At 45.0% G+C, this 17969-nt stretch overlaps 1 non-coding gene across 1 annotated transcript; it reads left to right on the forward strand.

The window, feature by feature from the left end:
• The first annotated feature begins 14289 nt into the window (after positions 1–14289).
• Trnay-gua (transfer RNA tyrosine (anticodon GUA)) lies at positions 14290–14381 on the forward strand. Its single transcript is given in 2 exon segments — positions 14290–14326; positions 14346–14381. It is a non-coding gene; the product is annotated as a tRNA-Tyr (tRNA).
• The last annotated feature ends 3588 nt before the right edge of the window (positions 14382–17969 follow it).

The following is a 17969-nucleotide window of genomic DNA, read 5'->3' on the forward strand; positions in this document are numbered from 1 at the left end:
TTATTGTTAGTCATTTTTTACGATACTATGGCGAAAGAATTTGACCAAGTAAGGCGAGTGTGGGTAACTTTAGAACTAATACTTCAGGCCATGTAAAATCACGCGGTTCTTCCAGTAGCAGGTCAAATTATGTGCTAGGAGCCCGGCGACGGCGTGACCGTCGACCAATTATATGCACGGAAAAAGAATTTTTTTCTGACTCCTGAACACAGGATTACTGGCGATCCCATGTCACGGTCGCTATCACCATCACCGTTTACTTATGTCAACTGCAAGAACATTACCGTTTCAGCTAACTCCAATTGTATGTGTCTTCCACCAGGTAACTTAATTTAAATCTGTTTATTTACTCTTTTCATTAGTCTACGCAGCCTTCTCTGCCCAACCTACTAGGATAATAAAAGTGGATTGATATTTGCATTTGCATTGGCGCTTTCTTCAGAGATAAATTTAGCGGCTTTGTCAAGCGTCACTATGCTTCGAGATAGCGTTGAAACATACGTGCCCTATAATAGACGTCTAAGTTTGAAAAAGGAGCTCTGAAAAAAAAAGGCCAGTTTTACTTTCCACTATTCTGCGTTAAAGAACACTTCCTTATTTGAGTTGCTAACAATGTATAATGCGTCAAACGTGATGCAACTCAGCCTAGCTGCTGCAACACTGGCATTGCCTATAAATGAAATGCAGACTGTTCAGGATACTTGCCGACATAACCAAAAAGAAGGTGTCTGAAAAGAATAAACGCGCAGCCCAATTTCCATGGTGCGGCAAGCTTTGTTTTGCGATTAGCCGCTCAGCCAACGTCCGTAGATGATCCGGGGCCGCGGGCGCTCGAAGCGGTAGGCGCTCGCATTACAACTGTGCCGCTTCGATTGGGGGCGAGCTGCGTATGCTCGAGATCGAGAACGACGTGCAGAGCGTGAAGGAAATAAGCAATGTATTACTGTGAAAAGTGAAAGCTCTAAAGCAAGCGCTGTCAAGGTCCATATCATGCAACAAAAACGGCCGCTTGCTTTGCAGACGGCGCCTCCAACAGCACACATGTCTTTGTTCCTCTGCTACGAGGCTTAAAGTTACCAAGGCTGGCTTTGTCGAGACATGACACAGAAAGATGGCCTGCGATATCGATACAAAGGTGCATTGTATGTTCAAACTGGTTGAACAACTGAAAGTGCAGTTCCACTTCTCATGCGGGAACACTGGTCTAACAGAGCTGTTGGCTTAACAGAATAGTGTCCGAGTAGTTCGCGTTAGGAAAGTTCTCCTAAAAGAGAATTTCGTTCCTGTGTACCCACATTCCGGAGCCCTCCGCTACGGTGTGCTTCATAACATATCGTGGTTTTGGCACTTAAGACACCGGATACGATTATCAACGCTTGCCTAAGCATACAACAGGGCTGCGCATTTGTTCTTTTCTTTTAACAGCTCATTTGCGACTATGACGGGCGCAACTTTATTGAACAGCCTGCGTCCGATTTCTAGGACAACAGCAGTGTTGCGTCTGCTACGTGGAGTTGGTCCTATTTGACGCATTACAACATCTTACAAAGCTAAATAATGTTTTGTTTTTTTTTTACTGAACGACGTTTTTTTTTAGAATGGCTGACAACGTCCTTGACTTTAATCGGAGAGATCTCATAAAAACTAGGTGTGGCCTTTTTTTTTTTCAGGCTATTTAATATATCGGCGTTTTTGCTACAGAGCATATTTTCAGCCCAATTTTAAAGTGCAACGGTGCATGACAAAGCAATAAAAATCATCTAAAAAACTTTAAATACAAGCGCATAAGTACACAGGGACACAAGACGACAGCGACAAGCTCATAGCAGCGTTGTCTACAAGATCCCACTTTCATGCGGCGTTTGCTATAGCGGTCACACCGGGAGATGTTTCAATGCCAGATTGCGTCACATTGCGTGCGACGTACGCATAAGCAACGACGGTTTTTTGGAGTAACATGTCAGCAGATGCGAACGCAAGGTACAATTTGGCAGCGTAACTGTGATTGACAAACATAAATATCACCACACAAGGACCACTGTTGAAGCTGCGAGCAATGCGCCTGATCCCCTGTATTCTGTAAACCATCAATCGCCCTGTCGGATAAAGATATCGCGGTTTTGGAAAGCGGCACATACCGCAGGAATTAACTATTTTATGCAAGGCAATGTGGGCTTTGGCAAGGTGGGGCAGTTTTTTTTTTATTATTATCGCTCGTATTTTTATCGTTGTGTTCTCATCTCGGATGTTGTTCCAATAAATTTATGTGTCGGTATATAGATGGCAATGCTTTCCAAATAGACTTTCAGTTAATGCGCCTGTCCCTGTCTCCTTGTGTTCCTGTGTAGTTACACGCTCATATTTCAAGTATGACGAATCACCAACTCGCCCAATCAGCCATTCCAAAAATAAGCGCGAATGCCAAAGTCCCCCGCGCTTTATTATGCTCGGCTTTAGCAGTCTACAAAAATAAATTCCCAAATTACAGATATTTTGGGCCGTTCGTCAAGTTTGTAATTTTCCTCATAATTCCTTCTGCGTTAAAGTGATATAAAATACTCATGACATAACATTTCATTTCTTCTTTGTCGGGAAAATTTGAATCAAGAAGGGAAGAACTTTTTTCGCTAAGTCGCTCAATTTTCAAAAATGGTGATACTGCCAGAAAAGAGTTTTCGTCGGCTGCAATATACATCTATTTTTAGTCAGCTATTCTTTTTTTTATACGAATACAATTCCGAAAACATAGTGGGTGGTCCAAAATCTGTGCCTAAATAAATTACATCTAAATCGCAAATGATGACCAGGACCACCTGTTCATTCTTATCTGTATTCGCCCGAGACATTCTATCAATTTTCTTTATGCTTCATTGAGTACACACACTTCAGGCATACCTGGATTCGTCGTGGAGGTCAGCAAGAGAGCAGCGAAGACGGCAGTGGTGGCAGCGGGATCAGGTGCCGCAGCGGAAATGAAGGCGCGTACGCCCAGAAAGTGCCTTCTTTGGCGAAAGATATGAACGCGATGAGGACTTCGGAGCAAAATTACAGTCTTAAAATCAGTTTCCAGATTATCATTCGTTTCGTTTCGCAGAAGTCTGCCAATGACCAACGGGAGTATGCACTCAGCGTCCGCCTAGGGCACGACGTACAACAGCAACTGCGGCTGTAGAAGGATGTGTATTTGTATGCTTTTCAAAAGCAGCTGGCGCTCCTCGCAAAGAACTCTCCAATGCAGCACGTGCCGAACACAGAAGTTCGCCCTTGAAATTCAGGGAGGGTCGTCGAAGTTCAAAGTGATCTCTGCTTGATTAACGGCGATCGCTGTATTTCGTTACGCGAGGCCTTTATCTACTTTCATGGCGTAGTAATCACTGTGGAAGAGATGTACGACATTAAGTGAAAATACTCATGAAGATACGATAGTGAAGGTTGCGCAATAAGCACTCGCACGCATTTCCAGCGCGTAGGAGACACACGAAAAACAAGCACGCACAGCAAGAAAAAAAGAACAGTAAGAACGCTGCCGTAATTAGTCATGCTTTTCTTTTTCTTTCTGTATATGCGTATTTTTTTCATTTTTGTTAAGCGATGAAGTTACATCAGAATTAAGTATTCCAATTACTCCAGCAAATAGCTTTAAGTAATCAGTAATAACAGATTGGATGTTTGGCGGCTTACGTGACATGTGTTGGTGGTCGAAAGTTGAATTGTCTGGAATGCGCGTTCGGGAAACTCATTCTCTTTGTAATTAGGCATGATAGCTGGCATGCTTCTTTTGAGGTATGAGCATATATAATTGTCAGTTGCCTGAGATTGAAAGATATGTGTAATTAAGTTCTATTTTAGGGATCGAAACGGAGAAATTTTAGTGTAGTGCGTCGTTTGTGGCTGCGGAAGGATTTTAAACCCCTGCAATACAACACAGCACTTCGCTGTATTACAAGACCAAGACGAAATAAAAGAGCAAATATACGAATTACTTCTGTACAAACATAGGTTACGTCACTAGACCCAAATGAACATCCATCTAATAAAAGAAACACTTAGCGAACCAGAAGTCAGTTTGCGGTTTGCCACTGAAAGACTTGAGCACTATGAGCTGCAGTCTCTAGATGAAGGTCTATTGTTCACACCCAAGCATTTCTGTTGTAAGTATGACGGGAGATCAGAAAAGAACACCTCTCCTGCACGGTAATTCTGCCCACTCCAGGATAACTATAACAATCTTGACTTTTGTTCTGGGGGTTGTTCGCTAAAGAACGCATGTCCAAATAAGCGTAATCAGTACTTAAGCATTACATTGGTTAGATTGAATAGGGCTGGTTATGGCAGTGATTAATTTCTGGGGCCCAGCGTGCCAAAACCGCGACATGATTATCGGGCACGCCGCTAAGTATTCGACAATCACGCGATAACGAGAGTATGCAGCAGTTCGAAAAGACTTATGATCTTGTCATCAAGACGAATGCTAAATGTTAGGCCGAATGTCTTCAAGGTGGTTCCCAATGAAAACACACTAATATGTTTTCATCTTGTGACCTAGGAGTGGTCAACATGCTTTAGTTGTCGTGTGGCAAGGTGTGTGTTAAAAATTGCTGAAGGTGTGTTGCCAAAAGGCCGAAATAGCACTGACGTTCATAGGCGGATTTACCGGTGCGGAAAGGAAGGCGTTCGCCCTCTCCCCCTTCCCCACTCTCACAAAGAAGGGGAGGAGGGCAAGCTCGCTCCCCCATCTCTGACAGCGGGCAGCGCACTGAAAATCCAACGACTCACGTGAAGTTTTCTTTCAGCACAGTCGTCTTGTAATTGAAGTTTTATTGGACAGCCATCACTGGCTGCCGCGAACATCTTTCTCTCTGCTCTACAACGACGCGCACTGTTTCATGACACACAAGAAAAGCTAGAAAACTTCTAATAAACTTCTAGAGAGCAAGATCGGAAAGTTTAATAAAAGGTTAGTTGAGGTGTTAGTTACACACACTCATCTTGAAAATCTCCTGTAGCTTTGCTAACGGCGCGCAGTTAGATATCTAGAAAACTTCCAGCAAGAACTTCACCAACTTTTTACAAGACGCTTTGAAGAACAAGTTTTTACATCAATTCTTTATGCGCTGCAGCTCGTTCATGAGTTTGCCAACAGTGACAATAGTTCAAGACCTATAATATGCAAGAATTCGAGTTGGTATGACTCAGTTACTGGCATCACCCCATGTTTTTATAATCGCCAGGATAAGCTCTTCCCTGTGACGAATTATAAATGACCGATTGAATTCCCGCATAATATTGTCTGGCAAGAGTTATAGTCAGCAACTGAGGCCTTGTTTGTTCACACATTTATTGAATGCTGCTCATTGTCGCATACAAAGTGTAACCAATACAGCGAACGGATCACAAGTTTTACTGTGTAGGATCAATTCCCACCTACACGGTGTTGTCCAATTGGCATCAGCGGGAGGCTGGAACAGAATTGTTCGTTGCATTGTCCCTGAGAGGTGCACATGAAAAGCGCAGTGAAGCGTAAAATTTTCAGCCAGGTAGACACAAGAACGAACTTATCAAAATCACAATGCATGTTGGGCCACGTACTGCGCATGCAAAGCAGCAAAACTTGGCTAAATGGCAGCGAGTGCGGGACAGAAATAGGCTGGAGCAACTGAACAGCTAACTTTGTCCCGCCACCTACACACAAAATGGGCAATAACACTTCGTTGTCAAGCTTGCCCCTGGATACCAAAAATAAATCTTGGCCCCTACTGAAACTTCGGAAGCATGACATTTGTCCTGAGGTCATTCCAGCGTGTCATGCGCCGAAAATCTAAAGAAAACAACATGTTGACGACAGGAGAACATCAACACCAATTTAACTTGTAAGAGTACCTAACAATGAACAGCAATGAAGTAAATCAAGTCTTGTAGCAGGTCAAACAGCTGGTACATACATAACTGCTTAAGAGTAAAACTTTACTTTTACAGCCGAGCTGATATGCTCGAAGTTTGCGTGTGTAGCAGATAGCAATTTGTCATCATCATGAACCGGCACGCACTCGATCGCCGCCCAAGCACACTTTACATATGGTTAGCAAGAGAAGCTGAAACGCGCAGCCCCTAGTTGCCATGTATATTATAGAATAGCAAGGGGCAGCAAAGAAAGACGTGAGAAGCCTTGCCAAGCCAGGACCAGCTAAGTGTCCACCAGCTCTGCTGTGAGACAGCGTTGCACGACTTAGTCCAAGCTACGCTAATTTTTTAGCACGAGTGGCGTGAGAATAACTCGCGCATATAATATTCCAACATGGTTGAAGTACTTACTTGAATAATAATGCCATATCATGAAAGAGTACATTTTAGTTCGAAAACAAAGCAAATACAGCTTATCAGCTGCCCAGAAGAACTAGAAAATGCAATGTCCTGCAATTCCTAGTTTATGTGAACATCCAAAGACGTTAATGCTAAGATTGTGAATGTTAATTGATAACATATGTAATACCTACAAGAACTCCTAGGCAACTAGGACATTAACGAGAAAACCTTCCAGACGATTGAAGAAAGAATGACACATATGAGACAGGCAACCGGATGCTTTAACCCTTTGAGGGTCGAATTTATTCGCGAAATGCAGTCTAAAAATGTGTAATTTTTTTATTGCTGAAATAAGTTCTTCAGACGATTCTATTCCAGAAAAAAATTGTCTAAAATTTTCTAGCGAGACCGTAAAGTGACAAAAACATTTTTGTTGTTACATACACATAGTTTATTCGTATTAACATCAAGCAAAGTCCTTAAAAAACACTTATACGATTTCTTATAAATAAAAATTATGCATTGTATTAAACATAGCTCACATATACATAAAAAATAGGCGCACCAGAGGACTTTTCCGGTAAAAAAGTGTTCGTGCTCCCCCAAAACAGGAACCACGGCGGCGTCGTTTGCGTAATTTAGCGCTGCATGGAAAGAGATGTAATCACGCCCCGGGGAGCAATAAATGAGAGAGTCACAATCGGTCGCCCTTTGAGAGATTAGAAAGCAGAGAGCCATGAGCTTTGCCGGCGCGAGAAGCGATAACCACCCGAAGGACGAAACCGAAACCAGTCACACCACGTGCGCACGTTCGGATGTGCAAGTGAAAGTCGCCGCGCCACATCGGAAAGCAAGAAAAGAAAGAAAAAAATACAACGCAAAGACATCGGAGCATGAAAAAGATTCCACGTATACCCGAAGCGTGGCAACACATGCAAACAAAAGAAATGATCGACAAAGGCGCGCGTTTTAAACATACAGGCTATGCCGTACATGTACGACGAGAACCCTTTGGTGCCTGTTAGGTGATGCCGTACATGTACGGCGAAAACCGTCAAATCCAGGTGCGGAAGAGTATGGCGCATCACTGGGTGTTCCTCGTGCGTGTTTTTCAGCAGGCATCGGCGTAACGCTCTTTGAAAACGGACATGTTATGACACTGTAATGTCTAAAATTTAATCAGTTGACTTGTAAGTGGAAGAGCACATGCTATCGCTGTCACAACTCCGGAGCACAAAGCGCTGACACGTAGGCATCATCAGCCACGTTTTCGGAGTAACAGACATCAGGCGGCTATCGTTTTCATAGGGGTACTTATCGGAGGTCACTGCCCCCTTACACAATGTCAGGAATCGGCGGGACTTGGGAGCCCCTTGGAGAGTGAAAGCGACCCAGCAAGCACGAAAGCGATATAAAACTGCTACGGAGCGGATTGGTCAAGACGAAATGAAATTCTTCCAACGAGTTTTTAAAAAGGCTGATGGCGCGAGTTGGTGTTTCATTATGCTTAGAAATATGAGCGCGTAACTTTTACAGGGACTTAGGAAGATAAGGACTAGCGCATACTACCTGAGCGCTTATTTCGACAGCATCGACATATATGTACCGACAGATAGAAGAATCGCAGGAACAGCGGAGAAGAGAACGCAGCGAAGAAAATACAAACGATAAAAAATAAAAGATATCCCTACCACACCTGACCGTAGCCTGCATTGCCTTGCGGAAAATAGTTAACATCTGCGGCATGTGCAGCTTTCTAAAAACACGAGTTCCCTATCTGACAGAGCGATTGAGGATTTGCTGACACAAAACAGGTGATGACGGGCTATGCTGGCAGCTTCCCATATCAAACGTCCGCTCAGCAAACTTGTGAACATAGGCATTGTGAACACCTGTTTCACTAATGCAATTGACCGATCTTGTGTTCATTCAATGGCAGCCAGCTTCGACAATCAGGTTGCTAGGCTTAAGTCAGCTGGGTGTCCAAGCCAGTCTTGGTCTCCGTGGCTGAAGGCATCCGTAGAAAGCGGAAGGCCAAAGACCGTGCAAGCGATTTGCCGGAAAGGAGGGAAAACAGCAGCCGTGAAAAAATCGCTGTTGTTCCATACATGCATCAGGTCACCCGCCGCTTGTAGTTTCTCCGGCACCTCATAAGCTTTCTCATCTGGAAAAATTGACGTCTGCTGCAAGACACAAAAAAGCGATTGTGCAAAACGAAGCACAGACAACAGTAGCGTTGTCTACATGATCCCACTTTCATGTGGCGGTTTTAACATCGGTCAAACCGGAAGATGGCTAAATGAGCGATTGCGTGAGCATGCGTGCAACGTATGCGTAACGGGAACGATGGTTTTTTTGGCGCAATATGTCAGCAGGTGTGTGTGCGAAGTACAGTTTGGCAACACAACCGTGATTGATAAACATAAAGATGACCGCACAAGAATAATTATTGAAGCTGCAAGCATAGCGCGTGATCACCTGTTTTGTGTCAGCAAACACTCAAACGCCCTGACAGATAGGGAACTCGTGTTTTCGGAAAGTGGCTAATGCCGCAGAGGTTAACTATTTTCTGCAAGGCAATGCAGGCTATGGCAGGGATAACCATCCCTCAGGTGTGGCAGGGATAACCTTTATTTTTTATCGTTTTTATTTTCTTCGCTGTGTTCTTTTATCGGCTGTTCTTGGGAAACTTCTATCTGTCGGTATATATATGTCAATGCTGTAGAAATAAACGTTCCGTTGGTAGTATGCGCTTGTCCTTCTCTTCCTAAGTCCCTGTAAAAGTAATGCGCTCGTATTTCTGAGTTTTGAAAATCCGTTCATTCGACTGTACCGCTCGTATTCCCCCACTAATTTCCGGCTGGTATGCCATTTCAGGAAGCTCTACAATCCTACTTTAAGAAGGTCCCAGAAATCTGTTCTTCAAAGGTGATATTCAACGACCACCGCAAACCTTGAAATTTATACGAATAGAATTCTTCTACAATCCGAATTGTAATGTCCACTTTCTTTCTTCATGCCTCGTCTCCTTACTCACCTTGTTTCCTTTTCCCATGCTCCTAGTTTTCTCGTTCCCATCCCCAAAATACGCATTCTCCTTCTGGTACATATTAGGGGGAGGAGAACGAGCGGCTGTCGGCAGGTTATTCGCACTTAAACGATGCAGGAGGCACAGGTACAGCGACACTATTGTTGTTATATCACTTGTGAAATTACAAGAAGGGCCGCGAAAAACACGCAAGTCTCATTGGACCACTGCTATACAGCAGGAAAAGGACGTCTGGAGAGCAGAGCTGCCTGGATTTATACATGTTGTAATAAGCTCGCATGCAGACTATTGTATAAAAGTGATACGACTCGAGTAGCAAGGCAGCATGAACTTATTATTACTGGTTACAAAGGTTTATCTCAAATGTTCGAGCACAGCTGTTTGTTCACGCACATTAAATGCGCAAAAGTGACAATCAACAAGAAATCAGTTGCACAAACGATGCTCCTGTAATATACTCCAATTTGATAGAACAGTATCACAGAAATGAGTACTGAAGCAAACTACAGAGCAAGGGCAGCAATTTTGATGAATGTATCAGTTCTCTAAGAACAAACTTATAAATAGTCGAAGTGTGAACCTACCTTCAAATATTCCGCAAAAGAACTATGGCAAAGGTTAAAATAAGGTGCTTATTCAAGTGAGAAAAGCCTGAATGTAGGCCCCAGCTACAGAAATAATGGAAGTAAGCGCATGTTCAAACCTTTAACAAAATAAATATTTCACAGCTTAAAATCAGGTACATAGGCAAGTGCGGGTATGGCGACCACCTCAATAGCACCCCTTGTGGATGACGTCACGTGAATACTTTCTAATGAAGGACACAGAGCATCTTCGACAAATTACAAGGCGCCATGATGATTGGCCGAAACAGCTCAGCAGGGCGCCGCGGTGCGATTTGTTGACGATGCCAATACACAGAGCCACTCACAGAAGTTCACAGCTGCTTTAACAAGTTGTGTGACTTTTTGTTCTCTTTAAAGTACCAAAGAAGAAGAGCGGAAGTGAAATGTTTTGATATCAGTCTTTACTCATATGATAAACAGCAAATAACCCCGTCAATAGAGAAGTCATAATTTAGGTGGCGCAACGCTTGTTTCTAACCATCTAGGATAAGTAACACCAGAAAAAAAAATAGGAGAAAAGAGGAATTTTGTTATATACATTAATGCCTGACAGAGGACGGCGTCAAAAGGAGAAAACTCGATAACACCGTACGGCGACAGAAAGCGAGCATGTTATAATTCACCAGGCGCAAGCGACGTGCTAGATAGCTGTTCGCTTCTGCTAACAGGTGCCGTGTTTACAGAGGAAGGTGTAGGTTGACGGAGAAGGGAAAACATAAGCCACAAGTGCGAACGCAGCGTGTCGAGACAGTCAAGGCAAAATGTCACCACGGCACTGAAAAAAAATGCCTAACTCTTGCCCTCAAAACGCACCTTTGACTATCATGCCCCCAGTAATTCGAAACTAAAGCTCGTCCAGGCTCTCGTTAAATGCAATAGACTGTGCAAGAAACGACGAAATAGTACATTGTCGACATAGGCGTGCGCAAGGTACCCCACCAGGAGGGGGGGGACGAAGGTTCTTTGCAGCGCCCCCCTCCCTACTAAGTCAAAGTAGGGGGCAGACTTTGCGCCCCCCTCCCAGATTAATAGGGGGCAGCCGCCCTCCTACACCCCCCCCCCCCCCCCGCGTGCGCACACCTGTGATTGTCGCTATTAAGATTATTATCCACAAATTGTTGCAGTGACACGAGAAAGCACGTGATACGTGCGTAACTTCTCCGAATTCCGTACGTTGCACACGCAGAATAATCTAATTTATATATTCAAACCCATCAAGCTGGCAATAAAACTGTAAAAATGTAATGTCACGCGAAGCGTGACATTATAATTTGTTGCTATAGCACTCATTCCTTCGCCCTTGTGCCGAAACAATGCACAACAAACGCTCAACTACGTCTGTGAAGACACGTTTTACTTTCGTGTTACACCAATTCCTATGAAAGAGGGATCAGCCATGTCTTTTTGCGCTAATTCGACATTCATTTGATTTGGGGATCTTTTATTGAAATGTAAGAAAACTTGCCTCTCAGTCAATTGGTTATTTCTCTTTGTTCTAACACAAAATGAAGACGATGAAAACTAGGGTAGCATAGTAAAAGTAGTCCTATCCGAAATGTGCTTTGATCTCAGCATCGACAGCCATCTTTGTATTTATTGTTGATTACCCAACTGCCCTTAAAGTGATTTTAATATTGCCCTTTGAGCACGCTGCTCTCTGACAACTAGGCAGTTTGGATGCTTCCGTATCTCCTTTGGTTTCATGCAGGTTAAGCGAAATAAAAAAACTACGCTATGTTGATGAACTCGAAGCTCTTTGCCGAGACCTGGCACTTGCGCCATTGAAAACCATATAGGTTCTTGAACTCTCGCCCAAAAAATAGAAGTGCTGTAACGCCATGGCGCCGTGTCGTTCTAACGCGTGGCACTAGAGCATCACCTATTCTAACCCTAATACTTGTGGCAGACGACCTCGTCTCCCCGGTCATGGTCTCGACAGTCCGTTCCAAGGCCGAAATGGCTGCGATGCGCAGAAGCGTCCCGCGGAGCCCTGCGCATGCCACACGCGTATCGCAACACACGCGGACCTCGTCGTCTTTTCATCTTTCTAACAAAAAAGCTGTTGAAGCTGGCTGTAATTTGTTCATAGAAAACACAAATGATCATCGTCGTGCACCAGCACGCGCTCTTTACATCCTCAACTTCATCTTCGCCCTCTTCTGCTGCGCTACCGGAACGCGTGCGCAGGTTTATCCGGCATGGCCTGTAGCAACCATGATTGACGAGAGAACAAGTACGGAGAGACAGAAAGAAAGAGATCAAAACAAAGAGAAGGAGAGAAATTCTTGGTGAAAATAAGTTCTTCACGAAGCGTTATTCCAACCCGCACACCCTCGATCCCAAGGTGAGCGTCCTAACAACTCGGCTATCCAGGCACGCTAGCAGAGCATAACAAAGCCTTGTATAGTACAGTGTAGCAAGGCAGTGGCAAATAAGGGAAGTGAACGCGAGGAGGAGAGATGTGATGGAGAGCAGGAGGGAAAGGAGGAGGGGAGAGAGCAAAGCCAGCATGAAAAAACTGTGAAAGAGAGAAATAGAGAGAAAGAAATGCAGAAAGAGAAAGAGAGAAATAGAAAGAAATACAGTGAGAGACAGATAGAGAATGGATGGAAAGAAGGAGGAAGCAAGTGAGAAATAGGCAGAGAGAGAAAGAGAGGGATGAAACAGGAAGATAGATAGATAGAAAGAGCAAGGAAGAGAAAGAATATAGAGATGGAAATAAATAAATAAATAGAAACAAACAGAGAAAAAATGCACAGAAAAAGCAGAGACAAGAGAGAAGCAGAAAGAAATCGAGGAGAAAAAGGAGAAAATTTGGAAAGCTTAGCGAAACAACAAAAGCTAAGACTACATAGGTGCCCATCAGTTCAGCTGTCTCTTTAGCATTGCACCTCCTGTGCAAGCTACGCAAATTTTTTTTAGGGAGCCTACGTGACCGCCAAACGGGCGGTCATGTAAACGCTCCGTGCGTCTTTTCTTCCACGGCGTCCTTCTGGCAGGCATCCCACAAACGGCAGATAAGAGAGAGAGAAATAGATGAAGAGGAAATGCAGGGAGGTTAACCTGGCGCGAGTGACCGGTTTGCTACCCTGCACAGGGGTGGGGAAATAGGGGTAAGAAAGAGGACAGAGAGAGAAAGAGAGAGATAAAATGAAAACGACAAAAAAAACGGCAGATAAAATTTTAATAATGCTAGTGTGCCTGCTCACGGCCATCTTATAGAGGGGAGACGCGCACTTGCGCCGCGTCTCCCTTCTAGCCTGGCCGCAGCCTCTAGTAAAATTCATTCTGGGCACACACAGCTTTAAGTGACGGCAAAACTCAATAAAAAATATCAAGAGCTTAATAACATGGACATTAAGAGAGTTCACTCAATATGGAAGGGTATCATCGATTAGAGGAAATGACGGAGTTAAACAGGCATGTAACGTTGGAACTTCCATAAAACATGGCTGTACGTTTAGTTCCAGTGTAATGAGCTATTAATACCAACGGGGAGACCGGTGTAGATCAGTTTGTTTGTTTGTTTGTTTGTTTGTTTGTTTGTTTGTTTGTTTGCTTGCTTGTTTGTTTGTTTGTCGCCTAAAGGAGACTGGCTCATACCCACGAGGGGGATTGGCCACACTGACAATTATCCAGCGGAACCACACACCGAGACTTCAATCGTCGTCTTCACTTCGGGAGCCAAGCGCCAACAGTGCCACTACTGAGCTCTCTTCGTCATGACACTAGCAAATTCTCATGCGTCAATACTGATTCACTTCTTACGTACGGGACGAAAAATTATAGCGGTAGCCATAGGCGTGCGCAGGATTCCCCATCAGGGTGGGCAAATGTTCATCGCAGCGCCCCCCACACTACTAAGTCAATGTATGGGGCAGATTTTGCGCCCCCCCCCCTGCCCCTCCTGTGCGCACGCCTATGGCGGTAGCGTCAAATTTTTCCATCTGTTAGTCCCTCGTAGCCTCACTGAAACATGTCTGAGAAAAGCATGCCAACAGTGATGGCTGGCCGCATGTTTTCACTTTGAGATGTACGCAAATGTCGCCTAAATGTTGTAGACCCCGTTGTTATTTTGCCTATAACTATTTCAGCTCGAATGTGCCCTTCTGTGTCATATTCACCACTGTATTGTATCGTCTTTGGGAAGGAGTACACGTGCGCCATTTTTGGGAAGGAGCACACGTGACAGCGTGGCTGAACCAGTTTCCCTGTGGGCGCTTGCCACGCCCCAGCGAAGCAGGTCACGCAGCGCCGCACACCCTTGATATGAAGCTTGCCGCCTGCCATTCCGTCGCCTGCCATTCCGTTCCGTCGATAGCTCAGTTGGTAGAGCGGTGGACTGTAGAGGTATGACTCCTGCGGACATCCATAGGTCGCTGGTTCGAATCCGGCTCGACGGAGGTTTTTTTTTCCTTTATTTTCTCGTTATTATTCTGCGTCATATCACGCCCTCTGCGCGTCGTCGCGCTAGACCATATTCTTTCTTCAAAAAGATTACAGATTTTAAACCTGTATAAGCCGTAGTTAAACAATATTTCCCCAAAATATTGTGAGCGAACAAGCTTCATGGAGATGTGAAGTCCATTTGAATACAGTTCGACTCCTCAATAACGAAAGCCCTCAAGAGCGAAATTCTTGCGGCAACGAAGAAATCTGGCGTCCCCGGTGAACGTCCTAGAGATCAATAACTTTGCCCCCTCACGACAGCGAATAGATATTAGAAAGAACTCCCACAATAACGAAAGCTTCATGTAGTGATCCGCAACATTTTTGTTTCAACCCATGAGCTAGTTGGGAATCCAGAAGTTCGAAAACTGCAGCACTGTTCATTCGACAAGTCGGGCACATACATTTTCGCCAACAAGCATCGGTGCGGCCATTGTTGTATACATTTAGTGGGATAATGTGGTTACCAACAAGACTTCTTTTTTTTTCGCTGAGAACAGTTTTTTGCTAACGCCTTTGTTGGCAACTACGTCGGCACACGACCTTACAATTGACGCTACCTAGGAAAGTGATGTCATGCCGACAGACATTCTGTAGACTGCCTAACTCCTTGCTGCCGGGCGTCTCTCCGTGTACACACGTGATCTCCCACGCTTTGCTTACGGGCGGTATTGTTTGGTCTTTCTGAAAGATGCCGCCTCCTATTCAAAAGCGCAAGTTTTTGACGCTTCAGAAGAAGTCTAGGATCATCATGGAAGCTTCGACAGGCAGAAAAAAGGCGGATATTGCAGATGAGCCCAACTGAACATTATTTATACAGCCTCTGGACCAAGGGGACATTAACAGGGTGAAGCGACTTCTATAAATAAGTTATGGTTGTGCGAAGTACTGGGTGTGCGTATTTTTCTATGTTCGCGAAAACGAAATTCTCACGAGAACGAACAAAGATGGCTTCCCCGGCGATTTTCATTGTGCAGGGGTTCGACTGTTTGATGATACTGTGGCAACCCAGGGGCACACAATCCACGCAGAAACTCGTTGACTAGTTGTCCATGTGATGCATAATGATAGATTATTATGGCAGGTAGCGTCCTTTCCTAGAACTTTGTTTTCGGGCAGCGTAAGCATGGCGCCTTTCATAATTTTTCTAGCGTTCGTCAGCGTCCATAACGGCCCCATGGGTGGCCCCATGGCTATTGCCGTCGGACGAATCCGAATATGAATGTCTCCCAGGACGAGAACAAGTGGAGGTGGCAAATGATTTTGCTATTGACCCGCTGCATCACACGCTGAAATGTTTTCACATTGCATGTGCTTGCGGTGGGCTTTGGCGGTTATATTCTCACAAAACCGTCACCATATTTTTCGTACACATCTCCAACGTCCCATCTTCCTCCGCTGACTCGCGACGTTTTAACGCGACAGCGTTAAAGAGCTCGTTTCACATAAATTCTGGGGTCGCCGTCGGTGCCGGCGTCGTTGGTTGTGAGAGAGAAATTATCATCTTGTGCGTAACCGAAAAATCGAGAAAGATGAAAATGAAATAAATAATAAAAATCTTGTGTTCGAGTGAAAATCGAACCCAGACCGTCTGCATGGCAAGCAGCTGTTCTACCACAGAGCCACACTATTTTTTTTGTTTATTACCACAGAGCCACACTATTGCTTGAAACAGCTTCGGAAAAAAACACTATATGAATGTCATGTAGTGGAAGGAGTGTCTTTAACGCACTGTAGTTGGAGACCCGTAAAAGAAAAACGAAACTGCAGACGACGAAGTGAGTGCGCGGGAGGGAGATGAACGTGAAGCGGTCTGGTACCGTCTCCTCTATGCTTTGTTTGTCAAGAGCTTGAAAACATCGAACACTTTTTACTTGATTGCGGGTGTTTTATTAACCATAAGAAAAACATTTCGAAATTTTATTCAGGAAATTAAGCATGCCTCTTAATTCTGAAAATATTCTTATCCTTGGGGCATCTTCTCTGGGCCACAGCAACAAGAACGTCTGCATAGCCGTCTGCGAATTTCTCCGTGATACAAGAATACCTTGTTAATATATTCCAACTCAAAATTTGGTACTTCGGAATTCTTGTCGCTAATGGTTGCATTTTATATTATGGTTCTATATTTATTTTTATTCGAACATAAACTAATGATTCATCAATTTTTCTATATACCCTAGAGGACCGATGAATTCCTTTTCCTTCGTCTAAATTCTAAATTTTTCCCCTTATAAAGCCACCGGTTTCATGGCCAATCCCCCGTATGGAGGGGAGTGAAAATTGAAGGATCAAGCAAGCAAGCAAGCAAGCAAGCAAGCGTGAGATTCGGAACTCTGGCGGGCTGAGCGAGCGTGGTCAGCGAGCCAGAAGCATTACGTTCGACCCGAGGAAACAGAAAGCCCGAACTGGTGCCACCAGACCAGCCGGAACGAGCTTGGCGTTCCCCTGCGGAGAACAAGCGTTCCAGACCGGGCCTAGCGTGCTGTTCGTGTGGTGGACGTGCGAGCGGGCCAGGGCGAGCAGCTGATCCTGTGCCAGGTCGTGTCCAACCAGCTGCCGAAGCCGTGGCCGTGGTGCTGAGTCTGCTTGGGTCCGGCACAACCGACTACTGCGGGCGTGGCAAAGGTGCCGCGTATGTTCCAGTCCGGTACAACCGATTGCTGAGGGCGTGGCCATGGTGCTACGTCGGGTGCAGCGTGGGCCTGCGCGTTCCTGAGCGAGCAGTCCATGGTCTGCTCGTGCCTCGTGTACGACTCATCGGGCCCTCTCCTGCTGTGAGCGTGCGTCGCCTACACTGTCAACGGTACTGTGATTGATGTTCGACGGACTCCGAGTTAGACTGTGCGGACGCGCCGGTTAGTCGCGTGAGCGTAGGTGTGCGACTCTAAGGGCTTGTAGCAAGACCGCTTGTGTTGGTTGGCCATTGAAAGTGTGTGCATTTGTTACCTCGTGTTGTCTATAAATGTTTTCTTGTCCCTGACTTGGCTGTCTGTGTCTGAGGGCCCACGAGCCACGACACGCACGTAATATTGCGTGGCAGAAGCGAAGACTCGCGCCAGGTGTCAAAACCATAGTTTCCTACATACACCTAGAGGGAACTTTGGCGCTGCGATCGTTCAGCCACCATGGGAATGGTGGGTAGTACACGGATTTGCCTAATCTTCGTGCTTGCGGCTTCGAAAGCACTTGTGGCTTCGTTTACTGTGTTTTGTCGTTTCTTTTGAATAAAAGAATGGATCGTTCTCAACTTCGTGAGCCGATTTGAATTGGTGAGCCTAAAGAGGTAAAGGTGGTGAAGTGGAAGTGCTGAACATCTGTTGTGCTTCGTCTTCCGACAAAGTGGATCTAGGCCACACGGAGCCAAACGGAGCCGAAAGAAGGAAGTTTAGACAAATCCGTCTACTACCCATAATTCCCATCCTGGCTGAAGCGCCATGCGTTGCAGCTCCCACAGACACTAGCGCCAGAGTTCCCTCTAGTAAATATTGTAGGAAACTTTACGGTCAAAACATCTGAATTACGCGACGAGTGGGTGTTTT

Source organism: Rhipicephalus sanguineus, chromosome 6 (genome assembly GCF_013339695.2).
Source record: "Rhipicephalus sanguineus isolate Rsan-2018 chromosome 6, BIME_Rsan_1.4, whole genome shotgun sequence".
Taxonomy (NCBI): Eukaryota; Metazoa; Arthropoda; class Arachnida; order Ixodida; family Ixodidae; genus Rhipicephalus; species Rhipicephalus sanguineus.